At 46.0% G+C, this 15727-nt stretch overlaps 1 non-coding gene and 3 pseudogenes across 1 annotated transcript; all 4 read right to left on the bottom strand.

The window, feature by feature from the left end:
- Positions 1-12046: 12046 nt before the first annotated feature.
- Positions 12047-12165, bottom strand: LOC143932304 (5S ribosomal RNA). Its single transcript, XR_013262897.1, has one exon. It is a non-coding gene; the product is annotated as a 5S ribosomal RNA (ribosomal RNA).
- A 1101-nt stretch (positions 12166-13266) lies between these two features.
- On the bottom strand, positions 13267-13385 carry LOC143931127 (5S ribosomal RNA; annotated as a pseudogene).
- A 108-nt stretch (positions 13386-13493) lies between these two features.
- On the bottom strand, positions 13494-13612 carry LOC143931224 (5S ribosomal RNA; annotated as a pseudogene).
- Positions 13613-13720: 108 nt separating this feature from the next.
- On the bottom strand, positions 13721-13839 carry LOC143931190 (5S ribosomal RNA; annotated as a pseudogene).
- Positions 13840-15727: the final 1888 nt, after the last annotated feature.

Here is a 15727-nt window from a genome sequence, read left to right as displayed (position 1 = left end):
TTTGATTGCATTGATCTTTCCTAACCAGGACATAGGGAGCCCTGACCACCTTAAGAGGTCCCCCTCTAGTTTTTTGTATAGTGGTGGATAATTAGCTTGGTAGAGAAGATCCACCCTTGGAGTCAGTTTTATCCCCAAGTATGTGATGAACAAGTCATTCCAGGAAAACCTGAAGTTCTCTCGGAGCCTAGAGAGGAGTGAGCCCGTAATATTAATGTTAAGTGCTTGAGATTTGTTGTAGTTAACCTTGAGTCCAGATACCAAGCCAAAGTCATCTAGGAGGCGATAAATGTTAGGGAGAGATGTGAGGGGAGAGGAGACAAAAAGTAAGATGTCATCCGCAAATAATGCGCATTTGTGAGTTTGTGAGCTGCAGGATATGCCCTGGATATTAGGGTCGTTCCTGATAGAAATTGCTAAAGATTCAATTGCTATGGTGAAAATAAGTGGGGATAGGGGACATCCTTGTCTTGTCCCCCTCAAAATGGGGAAAGATTCAGAGTAAAATCCCTGCAGACGCACCTGGGCTGAGGGGGTTGAGTAGAGAGCCCGCAGAACATTGAGAAAGGGTTCTCCAAATCCCCAACGCTGTAAAGCTGAAAAAATAAATGGCCAGTGAATGGAGTCAAACGCCTTTTGCAGGTCCAGAGAAAGAAGGCAGCCTCGTCTTGGAACTCCTTTATCCCAGTTAGAATTTAGAATAGAAATCAGGTCAATGGCTTTACGTGTCTGGTCAGAACCTTGTCGTCCTGGTATAAAGCCAACCTGATCTTTATGGATGTACAGACTAATGAAAGAGGCCAGGCGATCTGCAAGGATTTGAGTCAGAATCTTTAGATCATTATTGATGAGGGAAATTGGTCTATAGTTGGAAACTGCGCTAGGGTCCTTATCTGGTTTTCGGGATAACTGTTACATAGGCCATATTAGAGGAGGCTTCTAATGCCGTGTACACATGACCAGACTTTTCAACATCAAAAGTCTGACGGAATGATTCCGGCAGACTATTCGATCGTGTGTGGGCTGCAGCGGACTTTTGATTTGCAAAAGTCTGACAGACTTTAGAAATGGAACATGTTTCAAATTTTTCCACCAGAACTCTGCCGGACCCAGTTCCTACCGAGAAATCCGTTCGTGTGTGTGCTAGTCCGACGGACAAAAACCGATGCGAGGGCAGCTATTGGCTACTGGCTATGAACTTCCTTATTCTAGTCTGGTCGTACGTCATCACATTCGAATCCGTCGGACTTTGGTGTGATTGTGTGTGACCAAGTCCGTTCATTCGGAAAGTCCGTCAGAACTCTGTCAGAACTCCGTCAGAACTCCGTCAGAACTCCGTCAGAACTCCGTCGAAAGTCTGTCGGACCTAAGTCTGGTCGTGTGTACGCGGCATAAGGGACCCCCTCTCCTGAGCTCATTGTAGAAACGAGCCAGGTATGGGGCTAGAGTGGTGGAGAAGGATTTGTAATAGGGTATAGAGAAGCCATCCGGGCCAGGAGCAGAGTGGGACTTTAATGTTTTGATCACTGCACAGACTTCTTCCTGTGAAATGGGGGCATCCAAAATCTGGCGGTGTGAAGTTTTCAAGATTGGGTTCTGTACCGTGTTTAGGAACTGATCGACCTGCGCTTGCGTCGGGCAGTCCTTATTACTATAGAGGGATTGGTAGAAGGAATGGAATTGTTCCATTATGCGTTGGGGGTTTTGGGAGAGGGTACTACCGTTTATTTAGATTTTGGGAAGTGCAGTGGGTTTGCTTTTTGGGGAAGGTCTATGTGCTAAAAACGTGCCTATCCTATCGCCTTGGCAGTAAAATCGGGATTGATTCCAGCGGACCCATTTTTCAGCTCTAGTAGTGAGTGCCAAGTTTAGAGAAGTATGGGCTGCATCCAGGGCCGAGATGGGAACCTCAGAGGGGTGAGCCTTATGCCTTTTGGATATAGCTGCGAATTCCTGTTCCAATCTGGCAATTTCGGATTTTTGTGCTTTGTTAATTTGAGAAGCAATTTGGATAAGGTGTCCTCTGAGAACCGCCTTATGAGCAGCCCAAAGGCATGAGGGTCCAACCTCTGGGGTGTTAATTTGAAAATAAGTTTTAAGTTTGAGGTCAATCTCTGCTTTTCTACTAGGATCGCTCAAAATAGATTCATTGAGGCGCCATCTCCTACTGGGTTTAACAACCCCAGGGCGCTGGAAGGTCAAGACCACCATAGAGTGGTCTGACCAGACCACGTCTTTAATGAAAGCTCTGTTCGTTAACGGAATGGTAGGGGATGTGACCAAGATGTGATCTATTCTCGAGAAAGATTGGTGGGGATTGGAGAAATGGGTGAAGTCCCGCAGGGATGGATTAATTTCTCTCCAGATATCAATCAGCCCATGTTGAGAGATTAGTTTGGCTATACGCAGACTTTGTTTAGTGGGTCGAACAAGGCGTTTACCCAGGGGGCGCGCCTTGTCCATAGCCATGTCAAATGCCGTATTCGAGTCACCCCCAAAAACTACAGTCCCCTCTAATAAAGGTGATACGGTGTCCAGCAGATGCTTAAAGAAGGCATATTGTCCCCTGTTGGGAGCATAATATGAAACGAATGAATAAAGGTGTTCATCCAGCTCTCCAATCACTAGAATATATCTACCTTCTGGGTCTTTAAGTTCTGATTTGAGGGAGAATTTACATCTATTGGAAAAAAATATACCCACCCCCTTTGTTTTATCATCTGCAATAGCCAGCGAGAAATAAGGGAATTTGGAATGAATAAAGGAAAGATGGAAGCGTTTAGGGAAGTGGGTTTCTCGTACAAGTGCTACATCAACTTTTTGGGAGTGAAGATGTTGAAATATTTTCCGTCGTTTAGCCGGGGAATTTAGACCTTGGGCATTATGAGAGATTATCTTAAGGGGCGTTTTATCTGGGTCAGTTACCGCCATCGAGCAGAGGAGTGAGGATACCCCGATAAACAAAGGCACTTACCCTTCGTAGTCTCATAGTCCAGGATAACAACAGACCAACTGGTGACTTCAGCGTGCATGTGTGGTGACCGTGTGCTCATCCTCCGGACGACTTCTAGAGGTAAGAAAGAGCAGAGAGTAAGCAGGAAAAAGGAATAGAGAGACAGAGAAGAGAAGATGGGGGACAATCATGACCCCCGATGCAGGGTGGGATATAGTACCACCCGCAAAAAAAAATACAAAATCCTCCCTAATCTCAATCCCAAAGGGGGGAAAGAGACAGAGTAATCCTGACCAGTGAAGGGCAAAAAGCCAAATTCACTAGACAGGATGGGGTGCACGAGTACCACCCCGGCAGATAGGACCTTATAAGAAGATTCAAACAAAATGAAACTTTCAATTAAGGCCCCAGGGCCAACATTAACATAAGTAATCGCCCAAACCTCCCTATTTTCCAGAAAAAAAAATAAAAAAACAGAAAAGGAAAAAATACTTGAGTAGGGTGATGTAAAGGGAGAAAAAAGGTTGACCAGCCCCCCCTCACCACAGAAGGAGACCTTGAGAACCGCCTCTTCCTAGATGGGGAGATATTTCTCAGGCGTATCCCCTGCCCAAGGCCCCTGAAAGGGGACTAGTACCCCACTAAAGTCATATACAAAAAACAGTCCATATTGGATCAAGGAGGGGACGTTGTCCTTCGACATCTTGTGTCTTGCAGATTCCCACATCGGGTTCAGGGGACTGGAGGGGCTGGAAGGGAGTTGCCTTTTCGCCGAGTGAGGAGAGGGCTCCTGTTGCATAGCGATCGGGTCGTGAGAGACGCAGGAAAAGCTTTTCTCCTTCTGGGAAGTTAGCTGAAAGTGTAGGGCTTGCCTTGGAAGAGCATCTTCAGTTGGAATGGAAAGAGCCACCAATATTTAATTTCCTTGTTTGTCAAAATTTGAAGTAGCGGCTTCAAAGTGCGTCTCTTTTGAATGGTGGATGGAAAGATGTCAGCAAAGACTTGTAGTTGATGTCCTTGAAAGATGATTTTGGACATAGATCTGGATTTTTTCATGACTGCTTCTTTCACTGTGAAATGATGAGGCTTCACCACAATATCACAGGGCAGGCCATCTTCCCTGGGGGGCCTAAGGGCCCTGTGAGCCCTATCAAGCTCTAGACGGTGTTGTGGGATGTCAGGAAGCAGTTCTTTAATGAAGGCCTGTATGGTCTCAGGAACATCCTTGTAAGATTCAGGGAGTCCCCTGACTCTAAAGTTACACCTCCTATTTCTGTTTTCAAGGTCATCTATTTTGGCGTTGGCAGTTTCTAGTTGCTCTTGTAAAACTTGTAAGCAAGCAGAATTTTGATTCGTTCTAGAAATGGTTGCATCCAGATTGGATTCAATAGTCTCTATGCGAGATCCTATGTTCTGGAGGTCTGCCTTAATGTCATTTGTGATTTTGATAGCCGTATTATGTAAGCCCCTGTCCAAAAGATCTGCAAATTTAGCAAAGAGTTCAGCCATATTGATCGGCTGCAGCAGGCCCAAATCCCCAGGCTGTAGTAGGTGTTGGGACGGGGGGGGGGGGGGGGGGGTTGGCTCCTAAGGGTGGAAAATCCATGTCTGGGAAGGATTGCTCCAGAAGGGACACTGGAGGCTGGGGATGCCAGGTCAGAGTGAACGGTACCTGTCGTTCGTTGCTGGGTAGGTGAGGGGGAAACTGCCAGCTGTGTCCCGGCCGAGTAGGCCGCGTCTGAGCGGTGAGGCGCGGCCGCCATTTTCGCTTCTTCCTGAGGAGAGCGGGCTGCCTCGAAAGTGGGTTTTTCCCCCTTGTTACCCAAGGTGACGATCTTGGTGTTTGTCAAGAGAGTTGAGGGTGCCCAAAGCAATTGCCTATGGCCACATCAACCTGAAAGCACCCCATCTCATCGCATCTCTGAGGCTAAGCAGGGGCGGGCCTGGTTAGTACATAGATGGGAGACCGCCTGAGATTGTCTATGGCCTCATCACCCTGAAAGCTCCAAATCTCGTGTTATCTCGGAGGCTAAGCAGGGTCGGGCCTGATTAGCATCTGGAGGAGAGACCGCCTGGGATTACCAGGAGCTGCAGTCTTCTTCTTTTTTTTTTTTTGCGTCGACTTGGTTTTTTCCCTGGTTTCCCAAGGTGACGGATTGATGTAGTACAGGAACCTTTTCTGAAGTCGGAGCGACTTCAGTAGTGTACATTAAGACAGCTCTCATTCACTTACATTGATTTTATCATGTTGCGCGACTTGAGGCAACTTGGGATGACTTCAAGTCGGATCCAAAGTTGCTCCTGTGTGAATGGACTGTTAGCCCTTGTACACACGATCGGAGATTCCGATGGAATGTGTCCGATCGAAGCGTTTTGTTGGATATTCCGACTGTGTGTGGTCTGTATCGGACTGTTTCCGTTGGAATATCCGTTGGAGCAAATTTTCCAACTGCCCTGTTTACTGCCCTACTGACACCGTTTACTGCTCTACTGACACCATTTACACACACCCCTCCCCCCACCATACACAGCCCTCCCCCCACAATACACTATACATACACCCTCCTCCATACACTATCCATATATACAGTCCACCCATATATACTGTTCTCCACTCCCCAGACAGCATCCATATATACAGTTCTCACCGGGTGACACTGTCCTCTGCCCTACTGACACCGACCTCTGCCCTACTGACACCGTCCACTGCTCTACTGACACCGTCCACTGCTCTACTGACACCGTCCACTGCTCCACTGACACCATTTACTGCTCCACTGACACCATTTACTGCTCCACTGCTCTACTGACACCATTTGCTGCCCTACTGACATTGTCTACTGCCTGCCCTACTGACACTGTCCACTGCCCTACTGACACTGTCCACTGCCCTACTGACACCATTTACTGCTCTATTGACACCGTCCACTGCTCTACTGACACCATTTACTGCTCTACTGACACCGTCCACTGCCCTACTGACACTGTCTACTGCTTGCCCTACTGACACTGTCCACTGCTCTACTGACACCATTTACTGCCCTACTGACACTGTATACTGCCTGCCCTACTGACAGTGTCCGCTGCTCTACTGACACCATCCACTGCTCTACTGACACCATTTACTGCTCTACTGACACCATTTACTGCTCTACTGACACCGTCCACTGCTCTACTGACACCATTTACTGCCCTACTGACATTGTCTACTGCCTGCCCTACTGACACTGTCCACTGCCCTACTGACACCATTTACTGTTCTATTCACACCGTCCACTGCTCTACTGACACCATTTACTGCTCTACTGACACCGTCCACTGCCCTACTGACACTGTCTACTGCTTGCCCTACTGACACTGTCCACTGCTCTACTGACACCATTTACTGCCCTACTGACATTGTCTACTGCCTGCCCTACTGACACTGTCCACTGCCCTACTGACACCATTTACTGCTCTATTGACACCGTCCACTGCTCTACTGACACCATTTACTGCTCTACTGACACCGTCCACTGCCCTACTGACACTGTCTACTGCTTGCCCTACTGACACTGTCCACTGCTCTACTGACACCATTTACTGCCCTACTGACACTGTATACTGTCTGCCCTACTGACAGTGTCCGCTGCTCTACTGACACCATCCACTGCTCTACTGACACCATTTACTGCTCTACTGACACCATTTACTGCTCTACTGACACCGTCCACTGCTCTACTGACACCATTTACTGTTCTACTGACACCGTTTACTGCTCTACTGACACAGTCCGCTGCTCTACTGACACCGTCCGCTGCTCTACTGACACCGTCCACTGCTCTACTGACACCGTCCACTGCTCTACTGACACCGTCCACTGCTCTACTGACACCATTTACTGCTCCACTGCTCTATTGTCTGTGGCCATCTCAAATGTCAGGGCCTGCCACCTCCCCTTTTCTTCTCCTTCCAAGGTGACTGAGGTGACTCTCAGGCCAGAGGATCCTGAGTTTGGACCTTAAAGTCCACCTTTTGAAGAGTTGCAAGACCCTCAATCTTACCTGCTGACAACAGACCCCTAAGACTTTCCATCCTTCATTGAGGAAACTGAAGCTGATATGCAGGAAGAAGAAGAGACCAGTGTACCTGTAACCCCAGGACCTAAAGAACAGCAAGAGCAAAGGGTTATTCACCCACCCAAAAGACTGCTCTGAGGAGGTCGTTCTCATTGTAAAAAGGACTCTTGAAGTAACTGACCCTTCCACCGCAGATTTGGTGGTGGCAGGGCTGGTGCAAGGACTTTTGACATCCTAGGCAAAAAGACCTTTTGCCACCCCGGGCTCCACCCCTGACTCCACCCCTTTCCCCTGCCCATGTAAACCTCACCTTTTTAATGAAGTGCCCATCGAATCCAGCCTCACCAGCGCCCATCAAATGCAGCCTTACCAGTGCCCATCAAATGCAGCCTTACCAGTGCCCATAAATGCTACATCGCCAGCGTCCATCAAAAGCAGCCTTACCAGCATTCATCTATGCAGCCTCACCAGCGCCCATCAAATACAGCCTCACCAGAGCCCATAAATGCAGCCTCACCAGCGCCCATCAAATGCAGCCTACCAACGCCCATCAATGAATGTTTGCTTGCTTCAATTCATTTGTGAGATGAGATGCAGCACAGTATACACCTGTATCTACCTTTTATTGCTGGTGTTCTCTAATACAGGTATCTGCAGGAGTTAAAGTGGGTGTTGTGTGCCTCCAGCACAGTATACACCTGAAGATACCCCTTATTGCTGGTGTCGTCTGTTGCTTATCTTGCATATTAGCCTTTAAAATTAGCACTTTTGATTTCGAACGTTCGAGTCCGATAGACTTTAATAGGGTTCTAAAGTTCGTACAAATTTTTGGTCCGTTCAAAGGTTCTGGTGTTCGGCTCATCCCTAATACAGAAGGATAAGGAGAAGGAGGAGAAGGAGAAGAACTGAGATAGAGAAGGAGAAGGAGGAGAAGGAGAAGAACTGAGATAGAGATAGAGAAGGAGAAGGAGAAGGAGGAGAAGGAGAAGAACTGAGATAGAGATAGAGAAGGAGAAGGAGAAGGAGGAGAAGGAGAAGAACTGAGATAGATATAGAGAAGGAGAAGGAGGAGAAGGAGAAGAACTGAGATAGAGATAGAGAAGGAGAAGAACTGAGATAGAGAAGGAAAGGGAGAAGGAGAAGAACTGAGATAGAGAAGGAGAAGGAGAAGAACTGAGATAGAGAAGGAGAAGAACTGAGATAGAGATAGTGTCAGGGCTGATTACCGGATCTGGTTAATGAACTGTGGACTGGCTGACTACCCGATCTGGCTACAGGATTCTGGCTATGCTTGACTATGCTTTTTTCTATTTACCTTTTTATTTTTATTAATAAACAAGTTTGATTTGATTGTACTACTCTCTAAGTCTGTTTCATGGTTTCTGACAGTACACAAAAGCCATGAATTCAGAAGATACAGTCAATCCGCTTGTTGGTAATATTTTTTCCAGATTAGATAAGCAAGATCACTGCATGGATCAGTTTGCCTTGGCGTTAAAAACGCTCCTGAATCGCACGGCTCACCTGGAATCCCCCACGGTGGCTGCTCCGTCCCTGCTGCTGCGCCAGTCTCTGTGCAAGCACACGCCTCGAGTATTACCTCTAAGAGGTATGTCTGGTTCTGCTCCACTTCCCCAGTGATTTGGGGGTGATCCAGTTCAATGCAGAGGGTTTCTCAATCAGGTTGAGATATACTTTGAAATGCTGCCCCAGGCGTTTCCCACGGACAGAAGCAAAGTAGGTTTCGTGATATCTTTTCTTTCTGAGAGAGCCTTGGCCTGGGCTAATCCTCTATAGGAGACGCAAAAACCTGTTTCCTGAGTTACCCTCAGTTTGTGGCCTCCTTTTAAAAGCCCGAGATATACCCACTGAGCTGGAGAGCTTGATCTCGTTTGCCATTCTCATTGACTCCAGACTCAGAGAAAGACTTTCTCTTAAGGAGCGCTTGCGGAAGCCTCCTGTACGTTTGCCTCCGAGCTTTGTAGTCCCACCCATGCCTCCCTCACCTCCCATGCCTCCTGGTACCAAGTTGGTCAGTGAAGATGAACCCATGCACCTGGGCTTCACGCGTCTTTCTGCGGATGAGAGAGCCTTTAGGAGGAGGGAGAGATTGGGCCTTTATTGTGGCCAGGCAGGTAACTTTTTGAGGTCTCGTCCTACCCGTCCAGGGAACGCCCGAACCTTGAGGTCCTGTCATGGACAGACCTTAGGGGGCGTTGTTTCGTCCCCAGTTATCCAGAAGGATAAGCCCCTGGTTTTGGTCACCCTTTCTTGGGCTGAGTCGTCCATCGAGATACAGGCTCTAATCGACTCTGGGGCTGCAGGCCTGTTCATTGATGGTGCATTTGTTTCGCAGCACTCGATTCCGCTGCAGCTGCGTGACACTCCACTTGCCATTGAGGCTCTTGACGGGAGACCTTTACAGCCTGCCCATGTGACTCATGAGACGGTTCCGTTGTCTATGGCTGTAGGGGCTCTTCACCAAGAGATAATCCAATTCCAGGTTATTTCCTCACCCAGATTTCCGCTGATTAGTGGTTAACCTTGGTTACAGAGGCACAACCCCTCTTTTGATTGGCTCCGTGCTGAGGTTCTCTCCTGGTCACCACAATGCAGTGAGACATGCTTCCTGAAGGTATCCATGGTCCTGTACACCGCTTCACTCCCCTCCTTGCCAGAGGAGTACCGTGATTTTGGCGATGTCTTTGATAAAGGTCAAGCTTGAAGTTTGCCTCCACACCGGCCTTATGATTGCGCAATTGACCTTCAACCTGGTGCCATACCTCCTCATGGCCGGGTTTACCCTTTGTCGGTCTTGGAGGATAAGGCCATGGAGGAGTATGTTGCTGACGCACTTTCTCAAGGTTTCATCCGCAAATCCTCGTCTCCTGCTGGTGCTGGTTTCTTCTTTGTGAAAAAGAAGAGCGATGAACTGAGACCTTGTTGAAATTTTAACAAAAAATAAATAAATAAATTATATATATATTTATTTATTTTTTTAATTAACCATTGTACAGTTTTAATAATTTAATTAAAAGTTTTCCTTTAAAAAAATTATAAATATTTTATATTTAATTATAATTTATAGAACTAGTTATTTAAAAAAAAAAAAAGAAAAGAAAGAATATTACATAAAAAATATTTAAAAAAAAATTATAATAAAAATAATTAAATGTGAGAATTACAATATAGATTAAATAATATATAATTACACACTATTTGTGGCATTTCTTTTAATAGATAAAAGATGAAAAAAAATGAAATAAAAAAAAAATCGAAGAATTTTTTTTTTCTAATTATATGTGCATCGAGTTTAAAAAAAGTAAAAAAAATAACAAATAAAAAATATATATATATTTTTTTTATAATCAAGGCAATATGAAATACAATGCATTTTGACATTTAATACAATACTTTATTATTTTAAAAGAACTAATTAAACTTACTTTGATTTTGCAGATTGTTGGTTGGTTTCTTTGTTGAATGCACGCTGGAACACCTTGCTCCTCGTGGTCCTCATTCTCTTCTTGCTCTCAGGTAATAATGATCAGGTATACTGGTCAGTATTACCTTTTTCCCTCTTTTGAAATGGCGGTTTTTGAACCGCCCTCTGAACATGACTGTCATAATGACGTCACTTCCGCTTTCTAAATCACACCATAACTCGCGCCTGGTCCGCCGCACAGACTCCTGGGAACAAGAAAAGGGGATCCCAGGAGACAGTGCGGCACAGAGAAAGTATAGACCTAGAAGCGGCAACCCCGCCCACATCCGCAGCAACAACGCCCATATCCGCAGCGACCAGAACCCGGAAATGGCCTGTAAAAAAAGACTGAGCAAGTCACCAGAAAGGTACAGGTCCTCTTTATATTTCACAGAGAGAAATAAGTATAGGGAGATAGTGATTATAATTCAAGGGGAGCTCCGCTTTGACTTCACGGTTCACACAAATACATTTTAAATTCAAACTGTAGCAATGACGCAAGTCATTTTTTTTCCACAGTACCGTGACAATCCCTCCACCTCCGGTCTAACTAATTACTCTCACCTTATGGCATGGACCCCTGTGCAAACAGGTGGTCATGCAGGTGGGTATCAAAAGGGTTAACACGGACCATAAACTTCTCTCACATCTCACAGCTTAAGTATAAGATGATAAAAACAAAGCATGTAAAGCCGACAATCGTGTTAGCTCCGTAGGGCAGCAGTGGGTGACGTCATTTGTAGCTCCTCCTCCGTACGCTTTATGTTCAACCAGAACTTCGACATCACCGGACTCCTCCCCCTTCCCTTCGTTAGCAGACAGAGGCACTTGGGGAAAGGGGGAGGAGTCCAGTGACGTCACCAGATCTCCGACGGAAATCCCTGAAGACCTGGAAGCTGGCGGAGAGGCGAGTACTGATCAAAAGAAATTTGATTGATCAAAAAAATGAATCAATTAATCAAGGAATTAATCTTTAATTTCCACAGCCTATACTGTACATATACACACACATATACATTATATATATATATATATATATATATATATACACATACATACATATATACACATATATATATATATATATATATATATATATATATATATATATGTCAAGGCTTTCTTAGCCCTTCTTCCTCTAGGCTGGCCGCTCAGCTGTCGGCTAATAGCCAGTTCTCTTCTCTTTCCACAGTTACCAGCTGTTCCTGATGATGCTCGTCTGACCTGCCTATTTAAAGTCTTCCTGCTCACTTTTTTATTTGCCTTTGCGTTGGTCACATCACAAGGAACCATCTCCTGCTGCTTGTTTCAAGACTGGCTTGCTGACATCCCTCCTGGCTTCTTATCCTGCTTTCAGTTGCTCTCCTTGGATCCCAGGCCCGACCCTGCTTAGCATCCGAGATTAGACGAGATCGGGCGCATTCAGGGTGATTTGGCTGTAGGCAATCTTGCTGGCCACTCTCAACCCTCTTGGCAAACGCCAAGATGGTCACCTCGGCAAACAAGAAGAAAAATAAAACAGGTCGTCGACGCCAATATCATATTAAAAAAAGCCTACGGCACCTGGTATTCCCAGGCGGTCTCCCATCCAGGTACTAACCAGGCCCAACCCTGCATAGCATCCGAGATCAGACGAGATCGGGCACATTCAGGGTGATGTGGCCATAGGCGATCTTGCTGGCCACTCTCAACCCTCTTGACAAATGCCAAGATGGTCACCTTGGCAAACATGCAGAAAAATAAAACAGGTCGTCGACGGCAACAACATATTAAAAAATGCCTACGCCAACTGGTATTCCCAGGCAGCCTACCATCCATGTACTAACCAGGCCCGACCCTGCTTAGCAACCGAGATTAGACGATATCAGGCGCATTCAGGGTGATGTGTCCGTAGGTGAGCTTGCTGACCACTCTCAACATGACCCGTGTAGATAAGACGTACCTCCTTGTTGACTAACCTGCTGTACCTTCGCTACACCCCACCCAATACCCCTATCAACGTAACTATAAAAACGAGACCACACTTTCTTTTTGGGGTATAACCGGCCATAGCAGCCTTTTATTTAAAATATATAAAATATATAAAACATGTATCAAACTTCAAACCATAAATAACAAACTTCAGAAAATATTAGTTTACCAGGTGGTCTTGTACGGCACTTCCCCACATAAATTTTACCACTTTTACACTGCGGGCTGGCTAACGTACTAGGCTTCCGGCTGTGATAACTTCAGCCCGGAGACAACTCGCTACCTGCAGTGTCCACCTTCCATCCTCCGCTAACCCTTGTTAACTGTAATCAAAGGGAGCCCATGTCCCTCATGAGTCTTCCACACTTCCATCTCCTGGGTCAGTTACCACCATACAAGACCACCCCACCGCCGCAAAGAACGCTGCCATAACGAATCCTCCAGAACACCTGAAAGGCAATAAAATTAAGACAAGACACAACACCTACAACATTCAGGGAGGGTGGGCGGGAATTTCCTCTCCTTCACCTCAGGAGTGAAGGCTCTATTTCCTCCCCCTTCCTTTCCTTAACTGCAATCTCCTCCCCTCCAGTTCTTTTCTAGCCACCCCCACCTTCTAACTCCTTACTTCTTAACCCTTTCTGTACCCTTACCACACTGTCATGTAGGCCCTTTACCTATCTCCGCTTCGCTCCTCTGGTTCCCGGGCCTCTCTTTCTTGACAAATGCCAAGATGGTCACCTCGGCAAACAAACAGAAAAATAAAACAGGTCGTCGACGCCAACACCATATTAAAAAAAAGCCTACGGCACCTGGTATTCCCAGGCGGTCTCCCATCCAGGTATTAACCAGGCCCGACCCTGCATAGCATCTAAGATCAGACAAGATCAGGCGCATTCAGGGTCATGTGGCCGTAAACAATCCTGCTAGCCACTCTCAACCCTCTTGAAAAACACCAAGAAGGTCACCTCGGCAAACAAGCAGAAAAATAAAACAGGTCGTCAACGGCAACAACATATTTTAAAAAAGCCTACGGCATTTGGTATTCCCAGACGGTCTCCCATCCAGGTACTATGCAGGCCTGACCCTGCTTAGCATCCAAGATCAGATGAGATCGGGTGCATTCAGGATGATGTGGCTGTAGGCGATCTTGCTGGCCACTCTCAACCCTCTTGACAAACGCCAAGATGGTCACCTCGGCAAACAAGCAGAAAAATAAAACAGGTCGTCGACGGCAACAACATATTTAAAAAAAGCCTACGGCACCTGGTATTCCCAGGCGGCCTACCATCCATGTACTAACCAGGCCCGACCCTGCTTAGCAACAGAGATCAGACGAGATCGAGCGCATTCAGGGTGATATGGCCGTAGGCGATCTTGCTAGGTATGTAATAAGGGCACTGATAATCAGTGCCCAATTCCAATTGAGTGCCCACCAGTGCCAGCAATCAGTGGCCAATAGTGATCCCAGTCAGTACTGGTTATCAGTGCTGCCCATCAATGCTCATCACTGCTGCCCATCAATGCCACGCATTAATACCCACCAGTGCCAATGGTGATGCCAGTCAATGCTGGCTATCACTGCTGCCCATCAGTGCCGACAATCAGTGCCCACCAGTGCCACCCATCAGTACTCATCAGTGCCACATATCAATGCCACCATCAGTGTCCATAAGTGTGGCATATTCGTGCCTCCTCATCAGTGCAGCCTCATCAGCACCCATCAGTGAAGGAGAAAAATTACTTATTTACACAATTTACTGACAGAAACTAAAAAAAAAAACTTTTTTTTTCAACATTTTTTGCCTTTTTAAAATTTATTTTTTTAGGGAAAAAAAAAAAAAACAGGGGTGATTAAATGCCACCAAAAGAAAGCTCTATTTGTGTAAAGAAAATGATAACAATTTCACATGGCTAAGTGCGACGGCGCTGAAAGCTGAAAAATGGCCTGGGCAGGAAGGGGGTGAAAGTGCTCGGTATTGAAGTGGTTATGGACCCTGCTTTGTGCACTGGTCCAAATCATTTGGTGGAGGGGGGATTATGGTTTGGGTTCGTTTTTCAGGGGTTGGGCTTGGCCCCTTAGTTCCAGTGAAGGGAACTCTTAAAGGTGTCAGCATACCAAGACATTTTGGACAATTTCATACCCTCAACTTTGTAGGAACAGTTTGGGGATGGCGCCTTCCTGTTCCATCATGACTGTGTACGATATATACAGCAGCAAAGCGGCTCCTCTGCACAGAATCACGTACCTGTAGGTGCCCTCAACAACCCCATTTCCGCTGTAATTGGACACAGAGGGAGGCAATCAGTGGGTCCAGCAGATGAGATCCGATCGTTCCCAAGAGAGACAGAAAGGTGATCTACCTATGTAAACCAGGCAGAGCACCGTTCTGTGAGGAGGGAAGACAGTGATCCTGTGTTTCTCAAAACAGGAACATGGATCTCTGCGACCCACAGTACAAGCACCTCCCCCACACAGTAAGCACTCCCTAGACCAGTGATGGCAAACCTTGGCACCCCAGATGTTTTGGAACTACATTTCCCATGATGCTCATGCACTCTACAGTGTAGTTGAGCATCATGGGGAAATGTACATCCAAAACATCTGGAGTGCCAAGGTTCGCCATCACTGCCCTAGGAACACATTTAACCCTTTGATCGCCCCTTGATGTTAACCCCTTCCCAGCCAGTGTCATTAGTACAGTTACAGGGCATATTTTTAGCACTGATCACCATTGACCACGTAAGCCCCGCAAGGTTCACTTTCGCTTTCTTTTGTTGGTATTTGATCACCTCTGCGGTTTTTATTTTTTGCACTATAAACAAAAAAAAATTTAAAAAAAATACAATATTTTTTTTTTTACTTTCTGCTATGAAAAATATCCAAAAAAAAAAAAAAAGTAAGAAATCTAATTTCTTCATCAGTTTAGGCCAATATGTGTTCTTCTACATATTTTTGGTAAAAAAAAATCCCAATAAACGTATATTGATTGGTTTGAGCAAACTAACTAAGGGATATTTTTATGGAATTTTTATTGATTTTTTTTAACTAGTAATGGTGGCGATCTGTGATTTTTAGCGGGACTGCGACATTGTGGCAGACAGATCAGACACTTTTGACATTTTTTGGAGACCAGTGCTAAAAATATGCACTGTCACTGTACTAGTGACAGTGGAGGGGAAGGGGTTAAGATCAGGGGCAATAAAAGGGTTAAACTTGTTCCCTAAGGGGTGCTTTCCAACTGGGGGGGTTGCTGTGAC

Source organism: Lithobates pipiens, unplaced genomic scaffold, assembly GCF_037356315.1.
Source record: "Lithobates pipiens isolate NorthernLeopardFrog02 unplaced genomic scaffold, aLitPip1_a1.2 Scaffold_25, whole genome shotgun sequence".
Lineage (NCBI taxonomy): Eukaryota > Metazoa > Chordata > Amphibia > Anura > Ranidae > Lithobates > Lithobates pipiens.
This window is presented reverse-complemented; position numbering and strand designations above follow the sequence as displayed.